The sequence below is a fragment of the Microcebus murinus genome, chromosome 28, assembly GCF_040939455.1.
Source record: "Microcebus murinus isolate Inina chromosome 28, M.murinus_Inina_mat1.0, whole genome shotgun sequence".
Taxonomy (NCBI): domain Eukaryota; kingdom Metazoa; phylum Chordata; class Mammalia; order Primates; family Cheirogaleidae; genus Microcebus; species Microcebus murinus.
In genome coordinates, this window is record NC_134131.1 from 16,395,868 (window position 1) to 16,411,731 (window position 15,864).

General features: G+C 63.8%; 4 non-coding genes across 4 annotated transcripts; all 4 read right to left on the reverse strand.

The window, feature by feature from the left end:
- Nucleotides 1–3,474: 3,474 nt before the first annotated feature.
- On the reverse strand, nt 3,475–3,593 carry LOC142865140 (5S ribosomal RNA). Its single transcript, XR_012915443.1, has one exon. It is a non-coding gene; the product is annotated as a 5S ribosomal RNA (ribosomal RNA).
- A 3,502-nt stretch (nt 3,594–7,095) lies between these two features.
- Nucleotides 7,096–7,214, reverse strand: LOC142865142 (5S ribosomal RNA). Its single transcript, XR_012915445.1, has one exon. It is a non-coding gene; the product is annotated as a 5S ribosomal RNA (ribosomal RNA).
- Nucleotides 7,215–10,717: 3,503 nt separating this feature from the next.
- LOC142865143 (5S ribosomal RNA) lies at nt 10,718–10,836 on the reverse strand. Its single transcript, XR_012915446.1, has one exon. It is a non-coding gene; the product is annotated as a 5S ribosomal RNA (ribosomal RNA).
- Nucleotides 10,837–14,360: 3,524 nt separating this feature from the next.
- Nucleotides 14,361–14,479, reverse strand: LOC142865144 (5S ribosomal RNA). The gene has a single exon (XR_012915447.1). It is a non-coding gene; the product is annotated as a 5S ribosomal RNA (ribosomal RNA).
- Nucleotides 14,480–15,864: the final 1,385 nt, after the last annotated feature.

A 15,864-nucleotide genomic window follows, 5' to 3' on the forward strand; every position in this document is an offset into this window, starting at 1 on the left:
CCGAGCCTCTCTGCGCTTCCCCGCCGCCTCCTCCCGCCCCAGGCCCCGCGCCGGCGCTGACCCGCACCGGGCGGGCCTGTTGAGTTCACCGGCCGGGTCCGGCGGGCTCCGAGGGACGGGGGTGACAGGCGGGGCGGGGCGGGGCGGGCAGGGAGCGGCGGGCCGGGGTGGGGGGCTGTCTCTCTATACACACACACACACACACACACACACACACACTCACACTCACTCACTCACACTCACACAAGATGCGCCTCCACGGCTGGACTCGCCAAGGTGGAGACCTTCCAGCCCCCTTCCTCTCCTCGCCTGGCCCACCCCCAGCTCGTGGCCGCCGCCGCCGCCGCCGATTGCGCACGCGCGGGTCGCCCGCCCTTTGACCCCAGGCAGGGGCCGCCCTCCCCGACAACCCCTTTCAGCTGTGCCCCCCACCCTGTGGGTGGGCTGCCGCCTATTCCCCCGGGCCCGGGCTGGGGCACAGCGCATGGGGGAGGGGAGCGAGTGTATGGGGCGTCTCTCTCTCTCTCTAGGGATGTGTCCCATGGGTGGGGTGGCGTGGTTAGTGGGGCGCTGAAGAAATCAGTCCCCTCCATCTCCTACCTCTGGAAAACGCCCAAGCCCTTGGAGAACTGCCGGCAACGCGACCGTGGGGGCCGGGACCCTCCTCTGTGTCCTCCTGTGGCCCAGTCCAAGGGGCCTGGGCCTGGCCGGGGCTGCATTGGACCCCGACCACCCTGGCGTGTGGACTCGCTAAAAATCGGCGATTAGATATTGGATTCCAGCTTCATTGAGGTCATTTCACTAATGAGTGCACCGGAAAGAGTTTCCTAATCCATCTGTGAGGGTGGCAACTGAAAGAGAATTTTAAAGCTGACAGAATAGGCGAGGAAAGGCATAGGAGATTTCCACACCCAGTAAGGAAGCCTTTCCCGAAATGGAAGAAAGAAACGAGCAAACAGAGACACCGGTAGCCCGCCAGGATCAGAGTCTGCCCCCGAGAGAAAGTACCCTGACCAGGTTCCCCCGTGGGTGGGTGGCGAGCTAGCGGCATTCAGAAGAGCGAGGCCCGCAGTCTGTGCAGAAGACACCTGCACTCGGGTGTGTGTGGCGGCACGATTCACAAGCAGCTCCAGATGTTAAGCCAAGGAGAAGCCAGGGAGTTCCCAACGCCCCAGGTGTCCTCAGCCCACGACTGGCTGCTGGGGGAATGCGAAGCCCGGCTCCTTGTCTCAGAGCGGGACAACCAGGAGGTGTGACGTACACCCCGGGGTTCCCAGGAGGATCAGGCTGAAGCTGGGACTTGGCCTGAAAGTGTCCCCTCGCACGGCCACCCCCTTCCCCTTCCTGCTCCTCTACTCCTGGTGCCCCTCCATCCAGGGGCCAGACCTTAAAGAGTCACCCGCAAGAGAATCCTGGTCCCAAAGGAGCCTTCTGGGGGACCCGTGCTGAGAGAGGTTGTGGGCATGGCCCGCTGGGGCTCTGCCCGACCCAGGGCTGAGAGATGCAACCTCCCAGCTCTGGGTCCCTGCAGGGGAAGCGTTGGCAAGCACAGGGCCAGTCCTCCAAAGGCCCAGGTGCAGGGAGCCCAGGCCAAGCAGCCTGTGGAAGAAGCCACCCCGGGAACACGACTGCAGGCCACGGCCCTTCCCACCTCCTCCTCCTCCTCCTCCTCCTCCTGCTCCTCCACCCCCCCCCCGACCTCCCACCCCCCCCCCGACATGGCGCAGGGCTCAGAGACACCTCAGACACTTGCTACCCAAAGTGCAAAGGGCATCAGTTGCTCCTCCAACCCCCCCCCCGCCCAGCAGACCGCGTTGTCCAGCCAGCCCCCGGGCCTCCCTGGGGGGCCCAGCACAAAAGTGCAGACAACCACCGGACCCTCAATCTCAGTTTTCGGATGTTTTTGCCACTCTAAGGACCCGCAGGCCAGCTGGGCCTTCTGGCAGGACAGAGAGCCCCGGAATCCGACGTGGAGAGCTGGGTGTACGTCCCCACGAGGAGGCGGTCCCCACCTCCGCGGCTCTCCCCTTGCGGGGGGGGGGGAAAGCAGCCACGGGGCCTCAGAGAAGACACCAGGCTGGGCGCCCGCCCCACAGTGGGGGCACGTCCCCCGCAGGCCACTTAGCGACGGCCGCCGGCCGGCGGACGGTTGGGTGGCGCGAGACGCTGCGGCCGCCCTGCTACCGGGTTCCTGGGAGGGCGTCCTGGAACCAGCGTCCACACCAAGCCCTTGGAAGGCCTAGGCGACGGAGGAGCCCCGTCAGGCAGGGGCCGAGGACGGTGACGGCCCGGGCGGGGAGGAGCGTGTCAGGCAGGGGCAGAGGACGGTGACAGGTGACAGGCCGGGCGGGAAGGAGTCAGTCAGGCAGGGGCCGAGGAGGAGACGGGCTGGGTAAGGGTTAGGGTTAGAGTCAGGGCACAAGTCACAATCGCAAAGACCTGGAAGCGACCCGAGTGCCCATCGACCCACGAGTGCGTAAATGAAATGTGGCGCGTGGACACCACGGAGTGCTATTCAGCTAGGAGGAGCAGCGGTGAGAGGGCACCTCTCGTGGTTCTCCTGGCCAGAGCTGGAACCCGTTCCAGTAAGCCAGGTAGCCCAAGAATGGACACACGAGCACCACGTGCTCGCGCTCACCAGCAAATGGGTACGAACCGACGGACACCCAAGTGGACACAGAGGAATCACCTTCATCGGGTGGGTGTCGGGCGGGTGGGGGGAGGGGATGGGCATACACCTCCATTAGGAATGGGGTGGGTGCGCACCGACTGGAGGATGGGCGCACTTGAGGCTCTGACCCGAGGGGGGAGGCTGGGAGAGGGCAACGTACCCGACCTTAACATTGGTACCCCCACAATACGCTGGAACAACATCAGAGGTTAATGAATAAGAACACAGGGGGGAGGGGGGCACGGGCAACACATGTCACCTTAATACTTGGACTCCCATCATCTGCTTGAAAAGAGAGAGAAAAGAAAATGCAATCATAGAGATAAGAGACACTTTTTAAACATAATGAATCCGAAGAGAAAAGTAAAAGGAGGCCTGTGGGGCAGGTCTGGGTGTGACTCCGGATCCCCCAACATCAGGTGCCACCACCAAAGATTCCTACGTGTAGCCCATAGAACCCCAAAAGCAACGGGACGAGTTCTGGTCACATACTCCCTCAAAATGACATCCTGGCCTTCTTCTGGAACTCCCTCCCCTCTCAGACTCTCAAGGTTTCCTCCAGCGTGTCGGTTCCCACAGAGCAGACCTTTGGTCTGAGACCTGACAGTCCAGAAGCCACGCATGCTGCCGCGTGACGGCGGTGTCGCGGCTTGGGACAAGAGGAGGCCCCACGGTGCGGGCTGGGGCGCCAGGCACCGCGGCGGGCGCTGAGGGTGGGGGTGACCCCCGCCCCGGGCCGCCGCCTCGCTCCCAGAGAGGGGACAGAACAAGAGGCAAAACAAAAAAAAAAAAAAAAAAAAAGAAGCCTACGGCACCCGGTATTCCCAGGCGGTCTCCCATCCAAGTACTAACCAGGCCCGACCCTGCTTAGCTTCCGAGACCAGACGAGATCGGGCGCGTTCAGGGTGGTGTGGCCCTAGACGGCGAAGGGCGCCCCTGCCCCGCTCAAGAAGCCGAGCCTCTCTGCGCTTCCCCGCCGCCTCCTCCCGCCCCAGGCCCCGCGCCGGCGCTGACCCGCACCGGGCGGGCCTGTTGAGTTCACCGGCCGGGTCCGGCGGGCTCCGAGGGACGGGGGTGACAGGCGGGGCGGGGCGGGGCGGGCAGGGAGCGGCGGGCCGGGGTGGGGGGCTGTCTCTCTATACACACACACACACACACACACACTCACACTCACTCACTCACACTCACACAAGATGCGCCTCCACGGCTGGACTCGCCAAGGTGGAGACCTTCCAGCCCCCTTCCTCTCCTCGCCTGGCCCACCCCCAGCTCGTGGCCGCCGCCGCCGCCGCCGCCGATTGCGCACGCGCGGGTCGCCCGCCCTTTGACCCCAGGCAGGGGCCGCCCTCCCCGACAACCCCTTTCAGCTGTGCCCCCCACCCTGTGGGTGGGCTGCCGCCTATTCCCCCGGGCCCGGGCTGGGGCACAGCGCATGGGGGAGGGGAGCGAGTGTATGGGGCGTCTCTCTCTCTCTCTAGGGATGTGTCCCATGGGTGGGGTGGCGTGGTTAGTGGGGCGCTGAAGAAATCAGTCCCCTCCATCTCCTACCTCTGGAAAACGCCCAAGCCCTTGGAGAACTGCCGGCAACGCGACCGTGGGGGCCGGGACCCTCCTCTGTGTCCTCCTGTGGCCCAGTCCAAGGGGCCTGGGCCTGGCCGGGGCTGCATTGGACCCCGACCACCCTGGCGTGTGGACTCGCTAAAAATCGGCGATTAGATATTGGATTCCAGCTTCATTGAGGTCATTTCACTAATGAGTGCACCGGAAAGAGTTTCCTAATCCATCTGTGAGGGTGGCAACTGAAAGAGAATTTTAAAGCTGACAGAATAGGCGAGGAAAGGCATAGGAGATTTCCACACCCAGTAAGGAAGCCTTTCCCGAAATGGAAGAAAGAAACGAGCAAACAGAGACACCGGTAGCCCGCCAGGATCAGAGTCTGCCCCCGAGAGAAAGTACCCTGACCAGGTTCCCCCGTGGGTGGGTGGCGAGCTAGCGGCATTCAGAAGAGCGAGGCCCGCAGTCTGTGCAGAAGACACCTGCACTCGGGTGTGTGTGGCGGCACGATTCACAAGCAGCTCCAGATGTTAAGCCAAGGAGAAGCCAGGGAGTTCCCAACGCCCCAGGTGTCCTCAGCCCACGACTGGCTGCTGGGGGAATGCGAAGCCCGGCTCCTTGTCTCAGAGCGGGACAACCAGGAGGTGTGACGTACACCCCGGGGTTCCCAGGAGGATCAGGCTGAAGCTGGGACTTGGCCTGAAAGTGTCCCCTCGCACGGCCACCCCCTTCCCCTTCCTGCTCCTCTACTCCTGGTGCCCCTCCATCCAGGGGCCAGACCTTAAAGAGTCACCCGCAAGAGAATCCTGGTCCCAAAGGAGCCTTCTGGGGGACCCGTGCTGAGAGAGGTTGTGGGCATGGCCCGCTGGGGCTCTGCCCGACCCAGGGCTGAGAGATGCAACCTCCCAGCTCTGGGTCCCTGCAGGGGAAGCGTTGGCAAGCACAGGGCCAGTCCTCCAAAGGCCCAGGTGCAGGGAGCCCAGGCCAAGCAGCCTGTGGAAGAAGCCACCCCGGGAACACGACTGCAGGCCACGGCCCTTCCCACCTCCTCCTCCTCCTCCTCCTCCTCCTGCTCCTCCACCCCCCCCCCGACCTCCCACCCCCCCCCCCGACATGGCGCAGGGATCAGAGACACCTCAGACACTTGCTACCCAAAGTGCAAAGGGCATCAGTTGCTCCTCCAACCCCCCCCCCGCCCAGCAGACCGCGTTGTCCAGCCAGCCCCCGGGCCTCCCTGGGGGGCCCAGCACAAAAGTGCAGACAACCACCGGACCCTCAATCTCAGTTTTCGGATGTTTTTGCCACTCTAAGGACCCGCAGGCCAGCTGGGCCTTCTGGCAGGACAGAGAGCCCCGGAATCCGACGTGGAGAGCTGGGTGTACGTCCCCACGAGGAGGCGGTCCCCACCTCCGCGGCTCTCCCCTTGCGGGGGGGGGGGGAAAGCAGCCACGGGGCCTCAGAGAAGACACCAGGCTGGGCGCCCGCCCCACAGTGGGGGCACGTCCCCCGCAGGCCACTTAGCGACGGCCGCCGGCCGGCGGACGGTTGGGTGGCGCGAGACGCTGCGGCCGCCCTGCTACCGGGTTCCTGGGAGGGCGTCCTGGAACCAGCGTCCACACCAAGCCCTTGGAAGGCCTAGGCGACGGAGGAGCCCCGTCAGGCAGGGGCCGAGGACGGTGACGGCCCGGGCGGGGAGGAGCGTGTCAGGCAGGGGCAGAGGACGGTGACAGGTGACAGGCCGGGCGGGAAGGAGTCAGTCAGGCAGGGGCCGAGGAGGAGACGGGCTGGGTAAGGGTTAGGGTTAGAGTCAGGGCACAAGTCACAATCGCAAAGACCTGGAAGCGACCCGAGTGCCCATCGACCCACGAGTGCGTAAATGAAATGTGGCGCGTGGACACCACGGAGTGCTATTCAGCTAGGAGGAGCAGCGGTGAGAGGGCACCTCTCGTGGTTCTCCTGGCCAGAGCTGGAACCCGTTCCAGTAAGCCAGGTAGCCCAAGAATGGACACACGAGCACCACGTGCTCGCGCTCACCAGCAAATGGGTACGAACCGACGGACACCCAAGTGGACACAGAGGAATCACCTTCATCGGGTGGGTGTCGGGCGGGTGGGGGGAGGGGATGGGCATACACCTCCATTAGGAATGGGGTGGGTGCGCACCGACTGGGGGATGGGCGCACTTGAGGCTCTGACCCGAGGGGGGAGGCTGGGAGAGGGCAACGTACCCGACCTTAACATTGGTACCCCCACAATACGCTGGAACAACATCAGAGGTTAATGAATAAGAACACAGGGGGGAGGGGGGCACGGGCAACACATGTCACCTTAATACTTGGACTCCCATCATCTGCTTGAAAAGAGAGAGAAAAGAAAATGCAATCATAGAGATAAGAGACACTTTTTAAACATAATGAATCCGAAGAGAAAAGTAAAAGGAGGCCTGTGGGGCAGGTCTGGGTGTGACTCCGGATCCCCCAACATCAGGTGCCACCACCAAAGATTCCTACGTGTAGCCCATAGAACCCCAAAAGCAACGGGACGAGTTCTGGTCACATACTCCCTCAAAATGACATCCTGGCCTTCTTCTGGAACTCCCTCCCCTCTCAGACTCTCAAGGTTTCCTCCAGCGTGTCGGTTCCCACAGAGCAGACCTTTGGTCTGAGACCTGACAGTCCAGAAGCCACGCATGCTGCCGCGTGACGGCGGTGTCGCGGCTTGGGACAAGAGGAGGCCCCACGGTGCGGGCTGGGGCGCCAGGCACCGCGGCGGGCGCTGAGGGTGGGGGTGACCCCCGCCCCGGGCCGCCGCCTCGCTCCCAGAGAGGGGACAGAACAAGAGGCAAAACAAAAAAAAAAAAAAAAAAAAAGAAGCCTACGGCACCCGGTATTCCCAGGCGGTCTCCCATCCAAGTACTAACCAGGCCCGACCCTGCTTAGCTTCCGAGACCAGACGAGATCGGGCGCGTTCAGGGTGGTGTGGCCCTAGACGGCGGAGGGCGCCCCTGCCCCGCTCAAGAAGCCGAGCCTCTCTGCGCTTCCCCGCCGCCTCCTCCCGCCCCAGGCCCCGCGCCGGCGCTGACCCGCACCGGGCGGGCCTGTTGAGTTCACCGGCCGGGTCCGGCGGGCTCCGAGGGACGGGGGTGACAGGCGGGGCGGGGCGGGGCGGGCAGGGAGCGGCGGGCCGGGGTGGGGGGCTGTCTCTCTATACACACACACACACACACACACACACTCACACTCACTCACTCACACTCACACAAGATGCGCCTCCACGGCTGGACTCGCCAAGGTGGAGACCTTCCAGCCCCCTTCCTCTCCTCGCCTGGCCCACCCCCAGCTCGTGGCCGCCGCCGCCGCCGCCGCCGCCGCCGCCGATTGCGCACGCGCGGGTCGCCCGCCCTTTGACCCCAGGCAGGGGCCGCCCTCCCCGACAACCCCTTTCAGCTGTGCCCCCCACCCTGTGGGTGGGCTGCCGCCTATTCCCCCGGGCCCGGGCTGGGGCACAGCGCATGGGGGAGGGGAGCGAGTGTATGGGGCGTCTCTCTCTCTCTCTAGGGATGTGTCCCATGGGTGGGGTGGCGTGGTTAGTGGGGCGCTGAAGAAATCAGTCCCCTCCATCTCCTACCTCTGGAAAACGCCCAAGCCCTTGGAGAACTGCCGGCAACGCGACCGTGGGGGCCGGGACCCTCCTCTGTGTCCTCCTGTGGCCCAGTCCAAGGGGCCTGGGCCTGGCCGGGGCTGCATTGGACCCCGACCACCCTGGCGTGTGGACTCGCTAAAAATCGGCGATTAGATATTGGATTCCAGCTTCATTGAGGTCATTTCACTAATGAGTGCACCGGAAAGAGTTTCCTAATCCATCTGTGAGGGTGGCAACTGAAAGAGAATTTTAAAGCTGACAGAATAGGCGAGGAAAGGCATAGGAGATTTCCACACCCAGTAAGGAAGCCTTTCCCGAAATGGAAGAAAGAAACGAGCAAACAGAGACACCGGTAGCCCGCCAGGATCAGAGTCTGCCCCCGAGAGAAAGTACCCTGACCAGGTTCACCCGTGGGTGGGTGGCGAGCTAGCGGCATTCAGAAGAGCGAGGCCCGCAGTCTGTGCAGAAGACACCTGCACTCGGGTGTGTGTGGCGGCACGATTCACAAGCAGCTCCAGATGTTAAGCCAAGGAGAAGCCAGGGAGTTCCCAACGCCCCAGGTGTCCTCAGCCCACGACTGGCTGCTGGGGGAATGCGAAGCCCGGCTCCTTGTCTCAGAGCGGGACAACCAGGAGGTGTGACGTACACCCCGGGGTTCCCAGGAGGATCAGGCTGAAGCTGGGACTTGGCCTGAAAGTGTCCCCTCGCACGGCCACCCCCTTCCCCTTCCTGCTCCTCTACTCCTGGTGCCCCTCCATCCAGGGGCCAGACCTTAAAGAGTCACCCGCAAGAGAATCCTGGGTCCCAAAGGAGCCTTCTGGGGGACCCGTGCTGAGAGAGGTTGTGGGCATGGCCCGCTGGGGCTCTGCCCGACCCAGGGCTGAGAGATGCAACCTCCCAGCTCTGGGTCCCTGCAGGGGAAGCGTTGGCAAGCACAGGGCCAGTCCTCCAAAGGCCCAGGTGCAGGGAGCCCAGGCCAAGCAGCCTGTGGAAGAAGCCACCCCGGGAACACGACTGCAGGCCACGGCCCTTCCCACCTCCTCCTCCTCCTCCTGCTCCTCCACCCCCCCCCCGACCTCCCACCCCCCCCCGACATGGCGCAGGGCTCAGAGACACCTCAGACACTTGCTACCCAAAGTGCAAAGGGCATCAGTTGCTCCTCCAAACCCCCCCCCCCCGCCCAGCAGACCGCGTTGTCCAGCCAGCCCCCGGGCCTCCCTGGGGTGCCCAGCACAAAAGTGCAGACAACCACCGGACCCTCAATCTCAGTTTTCGGATGTTTTTGCCACTCTAAGGACCCGCAGGCCAGCTGGGCCTTCTGGCAGGACAGAGAGCCCCGGAATCCGACGTGGAGAGCTGGGTGTACGTCCCCACGAGGAGGCGGTCCCCACCTCCGTGGCTCTCCCCTTGCGGGGGGGAAAAGCAGCCACGGGGCCTCAGAGAAGACACCAGGCTGGGCGCCCGCCCCACAGTGGGGGCACGTCCCCCGCAGGCCACTTAGCGACGGCCGCCGGCCGGCGGACGGTTGGGTGGCGCGAGACGCTGCGGCCGCCCTGCTACCGGGTTCCTGGGAGGGCGTCCTGGAACCAGCGTCCACACCAAGCCCTTGGAAGGCCCAGGCGACGGAGGAGCCCCGTCAGGCAGGGGCCGAGGACGGTGACGGCCCGGGCGGGGAGGAGCGTGTCAGGCAGGGGCAGAGGACGGTGACAGGTGACAGGCCGGGCGGGAAGGAGTCAGTCAGGCAGGGGCCGAGGAGGAGACGGGGCTGGGTAAGGGTTAGGGTTAGAGTCAGGGCACAAGTCACAATCGCAAAGACCTGGAAGCGACCCGAGTGCCCATCGACCCACGAGTGCGTAAATGAAATGTGGCGCGTGGACACCACGGAGTGCTATTCAGCTAGGAGGAGCAGCGGTGAGAGGGCACCTCTCGTGGTTCTCCTGGCCAGAGCTGGAACCCGTTCCAGTAAGCCAGGTAGCCCAAGAATGGACACACGAGCACCACGTGCTCGCGCTCACCAGCAAATGGGTACGAACCGACGGACACCCAAGTGGACACAGAGGAATCACCTTCATCGGGTGGGTGTCGGGCGGGTGGGGGGAAGGGATGGGCATACACCTCCATTAGGAATGGGGTGGGTGCGCACCGACTGGGGGATGGGCGCACTTGAGGCTCTGACCCGAGGGGGGAGGCTGGGAGAGGGCAACGTACCCAACCTTAACATTGGTACCCCCACAATACGCTGGAACAACATCAGAGGTTAATGAATAAGAACACAGGGGGGAGGGGGGCACGGGCAACACATGTCACCTTAATACTTGGACTCCCATCATCTGCTTGAAAAGAGAGAGAAAAGAAAATGCAATCATAGAGATAAGAGACACTTTTTAAACATAATGAATCCGAAGAGAAAAGTAAAAGGAGGCCTGTGGGGCAGGTCTGGGTGTGACTCCGGATCCCCCAACATCAGGTGCCACCACCAAAGATTCCTACGTGTAGCCCATAGAACCCCAAAAGCAACGGGACGAGTTCTGGTCACATACTCCCTCAAAATGACATCCTGGCCTTCTTCTGGAACTCCCTCCCCTCTCAGACTCTCAAGGTTTCCTCCAGCGTGTCGGTTCCCACAGAGCAGACCTTTGGTCTGAGACCTGACAGTCCAGAAGCCACGCATGCTGCCGCGTGACGGCGGTGTCGCGGCTTGGGACAAGAGGAGGCCCCACGGTGCGGGCTGGGGCGCCAGGCACCGCGGCGGGCGCTGAGGGTGGGGGTGACCCCCGCCCCGGGCCGCCGCCTCGCTCCCAGAGAGGGGACAGAACAAGAGGCAAAACAAAAAAAAAAAAAAAAAAAAAGAAGCCTACGGCACCCGGTATTCCCAGGCGGTCTCCCATCCAAGTACTAACCAGGCCCGACCCTGCTTAGCTTCCGAGACCAGACGAGATCGGGCGCGTTCAGGGTGGTGTGGCCCTAGACGGCGGAGGGCGCCCCTGCCCCGCTCAAGAAGCCGAGCCTCTCTGCGCTTCCCCGCCGCCTCCTCCCGCCCCAGGCCCCGCGCCGGCGCTGACCCGCACCGGGCGGGCCTGTTGAGTTCACCGGCCGGGTCCGGCGGGCTCCGAGGGACGGGGGTGACAGGCGGGGCGGGGCGGGGCGGGCAGGGAGCGGCGGGCCGGGGTGGGGGGCTGTCTCTCTATACACACACACACACACACACACACACACACACTCACACTCACTCACTCACACTCACACAAGATGCGCCTCCACGGCTGGACTCGCCAAGGTGGAGACCTTCCAGCCCCCTTCCTCTCCTCGCCTGGCCCACCCCCAGCTCGTGGCCGCCGCCGCCGCCGCCGCCGCCGCCGCCGCCGCCGCCGCCGCCGATTGCGCACGCGCGGGTCGCCCGCCCTTTGACCCCAGGCAGGGGCCGCCCTCCCCGACAACCCCTTTCAGCTGTGCCCCCCACCCTGTGGGTGGGCTGCCGCCTATTCCCCCGGGCCCGGGCTGGGGCACAGCGCATGGGGGAGGGGAGCGAGTGTATGGGGCGTCTCTCTCTCTCTCTAGGGATGTGTCCCATGGGTGGGGTGGCGTGGTTAGTGGGGCGCTGAAGAAATCAGTCCCCTCCATCTCCTACCTCTGGAAAACGCCCAAGCCCTTGGAGAACTGCCGGCAACGCGACCGTGGGGGCCGGGACCCTCCTCTGTGTCCTCCTGTGGCCCAGTCCAAGGGGCCTGGGCCTGGCCGGGGCTGCATTGGACCCCGACCACCCTGGCGTGTGGACTCGCTAAAAATCGGCGATTAGATATTGGATTCCAGCTTCATTGAGGTCATTTCACTAATGAGTGCACCGGAAAGAGTTTCCTAATCCATCTGTGAGGGTGGCAACTGAAAGAGAATTTTAAAGCTGACAGAATAGGCGAGGAAAGGCATAGGAGATTTCCACACCCAGTAAGGAAGCCTTTCCCGAAATGGAAGAAAGAAACGAGCAAACAGAGACACCGGTAGCCCGCCAGGATCAGAGTCTGCCCCCGAGAGAAAGTACCCTGACCAGGTTCACCCGTGGGTGGGTGGCGAGCTAGCGGCATTCAGAAGAGCGAGGCCCGCAGTCTGTGCAGAAGACACCTGCACTCGGGTGTGTGTGGCGGCACGATTCACAAGCAGCTCCAGATGTTAAGCCAAGGAGAAGCCAGGGAGTTCCCAACGCCCCAGGTGTCCTCAGCCCACGACTGGCTGCTGGGGGAATGCGAAGCCCGGCTCCTTGTCTCAGAGCGGGACAACCAGGAGGTGTGACGTACACCCCGGGGTTCCCAGGAGGATCAGGCTGAAGCTGGGACTTGGCCTGAAAGTGTCCCCTCGCACGGCCACCCCCTTCCCCTTCCTGCTCCTCTACTCCTGGTGCCCCTCCATCCAGGGGCCAGACCTTAAAGAGTCACCCGCAAGAGAATCCTGGTCCCAAAGGAGCCTTCTGGGGGACCCGTGCTGAGAGAGGTTGTGGGCATGGCCCGCTGGGGCTCTGCCCGACCCAGGGCTGAGAGATGCAACCTCCCAGCTCTGGGTCCCTGCAGGGGAAGCGTTGGCAAGCACAGGGCCAGTCCTCCAAAGGCCCAGGTGCAGGGAGCCCAGGCCAAGCAGCCTGTGGAAGAAGCCACCCCGGGAACACGACTGCAGGCCACGGCCCTTCCCACCTCCTCCTCCTCCTCCTGCTCCTCCACCCCCCCCCCCGACCTCCCACCCCCCCCCCGACATGGCGCAGGGCTCAGAGACACCTCAGACACTTGCTACCCAAAGTGCAAAGGGCATCAGTTGCTCCTCCAAACCCCCCCCCCCGCCCAGCAGACCGCGTTGTCCAGCCAGCCCCCGGGCCTCCCTGGGGTGCCCAGCACAAAAGTGCAGACAACCACCGGACCCTCAATCTCAGTTTTCGGATGTTTTTGCCACTCTAAGGACCCGCAGGCCAGCTGGGCCTTCTGGCAGGACAGAGAGCCCCGGAATCCGACGTGGAGAGCTGGGTGTACGTCCCCACGAGGAGGCGGTCCCCACCTCCGTGGCTCTCCCCTTGCGGGGGGGAAAAGCAGCCACGGGGCCTCAGAGAAGACACCAGGCTGGGCGCCCGCCCCACAGTGGGGGCACGTCCCCCGCAGGCCACTTAGCGACGGCCGCCGGCCGGCGGACGGTTGGGTGGCGCGAGACGCTGTGGCCGCCCTGCTACCGGGTTCCTGGGAGGGCGTCCTGGAACCAGCGTCCACACCAAGCCCTTGGAAGGCCCAGGCGACGGAGGAGCCCCGTCAGGCAGGGGCCGAGGACGGTGACGGCCCGGGCGGGGAGGAGCGTGTCAGGCAGGGGCAGAGGACGGTGACAGGTGACAGGCCGGGCGGGAAGGAGTCAGTCAGGCAGGGGCCGAGGAGGAGACGGGGCTGGGTAAGGGTTAGGGTTAGAGTCAGGGCACAAGTCACAATCGCAAAGACCTGGAAGCGACCCGAGTGCCCATCGACCCACGAGTGCGTAAATGAAATGTGGCGCGTGGACACCACGGAGTGCTATTCAGCTAGGAGGAGCAGCGGTGAGAGGGCACCTCTCGTGGTTCTCCTGGCCAGAGCTGGAACCCGTTCCAGTAAGCCAGGTAGCCCAAGAATGGACACACGAGCACCACGTGCTCGCGCTCACCAGCAAATGGGTACGAACCGACGGACACCCAAGTGGACACAGAGGAATCACCTTCATCGGGTGGGTGTCGGGCGGGTGGGGGGAAGGGATGGGCATACACCTCCATTAGGAATGGGGTGGGTGCGCACCGACTGGGGGATGGGCGCACTTGAGGCTCTGACCCGAGGGGGGAGGCTGGGAGAGGGCAACGTACCCAACCTTAACATTGGTACCCCCACAATACGCTGGAACAACATCAGAGGTTAATGAATAAGAACACAGGGGGGAGGGGGGCACGGGCAACACATGTCACCTTAATACTTGGACTCCCATCATCTGCTTGAAAAGAGAGAGAAAAGAAAATGCAATCATAGAGATAAGAGACACTTTTTAAACATAATGAATCCGAAGAGAAAAGTAAAAGGAGGCCTGTGGGGCAGGTCTGGGTGTGACTCCGGATCCCCCAACATCAGGTGCCACCACCAAAGATTCCTACGTGTAGCCCATAGAACCCCAAAAGCAACGGGACGAGTTCTGGTCACATACTCCCTCAAAATGACATCCTGGCCTTCTTCTGGAACTCCCTCCCCTCTCAGACTCTCAAGGTTTCCTCCAGCGTGTCGGTTCCCACAGAGCAGACCTTTGGTCTGAGACCTGACAGTCCAGAAGCCACGCATGCTGCCGCGTGACGGCGGTGTCGCGGCTTGGGACAAGAGGAGGCCCCACGGTGCGGGCTGGGGCGCCAGGCACCGCGGCGGGCGCTGAGGGTGGGGGTGACCCCCGCCCCGGGCCGCCGCCTCGCTCCCAGAGAGGGGACAGAACAAGAGGCAAAACAAAAAAAAAAAAAAAAAAAAAGAAGCCTACGGCACCCGGTATTCCCAGGCGGTCTCCCATCCAAGTACTAACCAGGCCCGACCCTGCTTAGCTTCCGAGACCAGACGAGATCGGGCGCGTTCAGGGTGGTGTGGCCCTAGACGGCGGAGGGCGCCCCTGCCCCGCTCAAGAAGCCGAGCCTCTCTGCGCTTCCCCGCCGCCTCCTCCCGCCCCAGGCCCCGCGCCGGCGCTGACCCGCACCGGGCGGGCCTGTTGAGTTCACCGGCCGGGTCCGGCGGGCTCCGAGGGACGGGGGTGACAGGCGGGGCGGGGCGGGCAGGGAGCGGCGGGCCGGGGTGGGGGGCTGTCTCTCTATACACACACACACACACACACACACACACACACTCACACTCACTCACTCACACTCACACAAGATGCGCCTCCACGGCTGGACTCGCCAAGGTGGAGACCTTCCAGCCCCCTTCCTCTCCTCGCCTGGCCCACCCCCAGCTCGTGGCCGCCGCCGCCGCCGCCGCCGCCGCCGCCGCCGCCGATTGCGCACGCGCGGGTCGCCCGCCCTTTGACCCCAGGCAGGGGCCGCCCTCCCCGACAACCCCTTTCAGCTGTGCCCCCCACCCTGTGGGTGGGCTGCCGCCTATTCCCCCGGGCCCGGGCTGGGGCACAGCGCATGGGGGAGGGGAGCGAGTGTATGGGGCGTCTCTCTCTCTCTCTAGGGATGTGTCCCATGGGTGGGGTGGCGTGGTTAGTGGGGCGCTGAAGAAATCAGTCCCCTCCATCTCCTACCTCTGGAAAACGCCCAAGCCCTTGGAGAACTGCCGGCAACGCGACCGTGGGGGCCGGGACCCTCCTCTGTGTCCTCCTGTGGCCCAGTCCAAGGGGCCTGGGCCTGGCCGGGGCTGCATTGGACCCCGACCACCCTGGCGTGTGGACTCGCTAAAAATCGGCGATTAGATATTGGATTCCAGCTTCATTGAGGTCATTTCACTAATGAGTGCACCGGAAAGAGTTTCCTAATCCATCTGTGAGGGTGGCAACTGAAAGAGAATTTTAAAGCTGACAGAATAGGCGAGGAAAGGCATAGGAGATTTCCACACCCAGTAAGGAAGCCTTTCCCGAAATGGAAGAAAGAAACGAGCAAACAGAGACACCGGTAGCCCGCCAGGATCAGAGTCTGCCCCCGAGAGAAAGTACCCTGACCAGGTTCCCCCGTGGGTGGGTGGCGAGCTAGCGGCATTCAGAAGAGCGAGGCCCGCAGTCTGTGCAGAAGACACCTGCACTCGGGTGTGTGTGGCGGCACGATTCACAAGCAGCTCCAGATGTTAAGCCAAGGAGAAGCCAGGGAGTTCCCAACGCCCCAGGTGTCCTCAGCCCACGACTGGCTGCTGGGGGAATGCGAAGCCCGGCTCCTTGTCTCAGAGCGGGACAACCAGGAGGTGTGACGTACACCCCGGGGTTCCCAGGAGGATCAGGCTGAAGCTGGGACTTGGCCTGAAAGTGTCCCCTCGCACGGCCACCCCCTTCCCC